This window comes from Megalops cyprinoides, chromosome 24 (assembly GCF_013368585.1).
Source record: "Megalops cyprinoides isolate fMegCyp1 chromosome 24, fMegCyp1.pri, whole genome shotgun sequence".
Classification (NCBI taxonomy): Eukaryota; Metazoa; Chordata; class Actinopteri; order Elopiformes; family Megalopidae; genus Megalops; species Megalops cyprinoides.
The window spans coordinates 18,906,891-18,910,934 of NC_050606.1; positions in this window are offsets into that span (position 1 = coordinate 18,906,891).

Sequence of the window (4,044 nt, forward strand, 5' to 3'; positions counted from 1 at the left end):
ACTGCGAACATGACTCAGTCCGGTTCAAACCTGTTTTTTTTCCGTGAGCAGCATCATAGCCTAGTGACAGTTTGTATGCAGGGAAGGCAGAATGTCACTGTGTGTGTGAGACTGCCGGTGTTCTGATGATAGCAGGAGAGCGTGGGACATGGGTTTGTGTGGAGATACACTGCGCTGTGTACGGGCTGCGTAATTGCATGTATATGGGCATGTCTGCCTTCGCGGCAGAAGTGAATGCATTAGGCAGAGCATTAGAAGCTGACCTACTTTCCCGAAAAGCTCAGTGCTTCTTTACAGCAGTTACTATACCATATATCACAGTGGGGGGATGGGGGAAATGGTATTGCCGCAGCTGCAGGGCCGATAATCTATAGATTTGCGTAGATGTTTAACACTCATTTAAACGCCGCATTTTCCACAGGCTGTTCCATCTGTGCTGATCCACGGTTCTTGCCCTCTGCTAGTGAATATATAGCTACATTTAAATGACTTCACAAGAGAATTGGGGTGAGGCATCATTTCCTGCTACCTGTCAATCCATGCTACCAGGTAAACTGCGCATGTTCACAGCAGGCACTGGTCTATTATCGAAGTCCATCCTGAGTCCATCATCACAAATGCAAACTGTCATTCTGGCATAGCATTTTTTTTAAGTTTAAATATAATTTATATCCTTATAATATTTTATAAGGATTAAATATAATCGAATGTAAAATTTATGTTATTAAATTAGGCTATACAGCTGCAGTTGCAAACATTGACAAATCAAACAAACAAAAACATACATTACCGGCTCAGCACTGCAGGAAAGTGGTTGGGAACGGCAAAGCTAACATTCGAGAAGGCAGTGCGGCCTTATTAGACACAGTATGGCAGCCCCCTTTTTTATCTGTATACACAGATGAAATGACATTTCCCCGAGGCCCCTCCTTGAAGCTCTCTATCATTGTTATTCATGGCTGGAATAAATATCAAGCGGGCTGGATTCACAGAGGGCCACAGCGCAGCATGGATCACTTTGCCTACTGGTATGTGACCGTGTGTTCAGCTGCACTCTCTGCCAGTCGGTTTGATCGTTGGTGTACTTGCTTCAATTAATTTGGCAAGACAATATATTTTATATACCAGGAACGAATCGGGGGGGGGGGTCTCTAAATAATGTGGTTGTTAGGATATCTACTGTAGTGAATCTCTAAGGGCTTAACAATGAAATGGTTGCTATGCCTCTGTGTATTTAATGAACGTGGACAGCCATTCTAGATCAATGTTGGTCACACTTAGCCAGTGGGAGTGTGTACCATAATTGTCAGGGCAAAAATAACTGTCAACAGACACCATTAAGAGAGGGTCGAACTGTGTACTGCTGTGGAGATGGCTGTATTGGTGCATGTGTATGATTATTTTTACGTTGGTTTAGACTCCAGCAAATTCCTCAGGCCACACATATTGGGACTGTGCCTGACGCTCTCAAGCTGATCATCTCATGTCTTTTCTTTTCCCTGATGCTTCTTCTTCTTTATCTAACCCTTTTTTGAAACTGCATATTAGGCTCATCTTACCATGAGAACCTTGCTCGCACATGAGTACTGAAGCAGTATGAATGCAGTCCTCCAGTACACTTGCACACTGGCAGTTTTCACACTACAAGTCCCACAACGCACCACAGTGAAACAGGCAACGCTTGGGGGACAAGCATGGCTCCACTGATGTCATCTAAGCAGCACGTAGGCATCTGACAAGTCGCAAGGCTGCCTTAGGGCGAAGGGAAGAGGATAGCTGACCCCCGAACCCTCTCTGGGTTCACAAAGCCAGTCTGTTCTGGTGCTGTGGGATCTGGGCGATTGTTGGCTGATGACACGGCCAGGATCGAACCCAGGTCATAGGGTTCAGCCCTTACTTACTGAGCCAATTGGGAGTCCCTTATTCTGCATTGTTTTGACTGTAGGTATTTAATTGTCCCAATTTATTTATTGCTGTGCCAAAGTGATGCACAGCTGGCATGACCTCGGTGATGCATGGCAGCCATTTTGCACCAGAGCGCTCACCACACACCACGTGAGGCAAGATGGGGAGGGAGGGGTTTATCTATCAAAATACACTGTGGGAATGATCAGATGGCCAGACCAAGACAGCCAATCTTGGGAGTTTCTCTAGGACACTGGGGGACCCTACACTTCATAATAAATGTTGTCATGGGAACACTCATGGCCACAGTGAGTCAGGGCTGCGGTTTAACCTCTCAACCCAAAGACTGCATCCATCAGATGCTGTTTCTCCGCATTCCTTAGTCAGTCCAGCACAGACCCTTATGCAGTGCAGTACTCATGCTGTTGTATAGCTACTGGAGGAAAGAGCATATACACTTCCACTGTGAATAATGCCTGAATTATTCATTATTAAGCACAAGTCACTGAACAGATGCGTTTTATATTCTCATTCAGATGGACACAGGATCTGTATCCTTCCTGAGTGGAAATGTCTGTACTGGACGTCAAAACAGTAGATATGTTCATGCACGTGTGTGTGTATGTGCATGAGTGTATACGTACAGAGCGAGATAGAGAGAGGGAAAGAGGGGAAGAGAATATAAAATAATTGTGTGCAATGAATTACCATTTCTGTCAACTGACCCCTGTTGACAATAGTACAATAGTGATCAACACAGTAGATGTATTTTACATCTAAGTGGAGGAAATGTGAAGAGCTCTAATATGTCTGGTGGAAAAGAGAAGCTCATTGTCTTGTGATTTGTTGGGGGGGAAAAAGGGAGGATGATAATCATTCCGGCTTAGGCCAAGACCTCTCGAGAGCTCTTAACACTGATCATTCAACAGGGGGAGGACTTGAGTGGTGCTTACGGTACGGAGCAATTGCATCTGGCGTGATGGAGCTCAGGGCAACAGAGGGAGAATAATTCAGTGGTACACTCTGGAGAATAGTAAAGATTAAGCATTAAGGCAGATGTTATGAACAGATACTAAACGAGGAGATAGCAGGAAGGAGGTGCAAGCTGTCAGCCAGTGAGGCAAAGATGCCCATGTGTAGCACACGTTGGACAAACTTGTCAATCAAAGATACCCCACATGTGTCAAGATGGTTCCAGTCGACCGTGAGTGGCGGTTGCAGTTTTCCATGCAGGGCATCAGGGTCTTGCGGCTGATTGGACACCTGGAACATCCATCCAGTCAGTGGCTTCAGTTTAGCGATTAGGACCTGAGAAGGAAGGGTATATAGGTGCAGAACACTTGCACATTGACCCATTCATAGGGTGATTTGTGTATACTATCCTATTTAAAGTCACGTGACAAGTATTTATGAATAAAACATGTCTTTATTACAAAGAATGAATAGCATGCTGGCCTGCCTTTGGCCTTAATTACTGCTTCAACATGTCCTGGCAGACTTTCTACTCATTTCTGCTGGTGGTATTGTCCTCCACTCCTCCTTTAAAGAATTAGTAAGCTCCATCGCTGAAGACAGCCGTCTTGATCTTTCCCCCGTTATTATTTCCAGTTCATCCCAAAGATTTTCTGTCGGGTGGAGGTTGTGTGCTCTATGCTGGCCACTGATGTAACTCTCTTCAAACCATGTATAGTCACACCCATTTTCCTGCAGATGGGTGTGTCCCTTCACATTTAGCAGGACAGTGCATATGTCTGTGAGCTAATGCAATAAAAAGGCTACAGGCTGTGACACCATGGATCAAAACCTGGCCTCGGACAAACAGAAGGCTGTGAGTTTGATTCCTAGTTAGGGAACTACCCTTGTACCTTTGTGCAGCTAGGTATCAAACTCACAGCCTTCTGGTTGAGCCTTCTGGTTGTCCAAGGCCAGGTTTTGATCCACAGTGTCACAGCCTATAGCCTTTTTATAGCCAATACCAAGCAGTACAAAGAGATCAAAGGCAAGGGCACCTGTAAAGCATATAAATAGCAGTAACGAGTCTCTCGTGGCGCAGTTCAACTTGGATGAGGAAACACTGATGGTTTTCTGCTGTAACATACTATCTCTGTGATGCGTGCTAACATCTGGGAAACAGAGCCA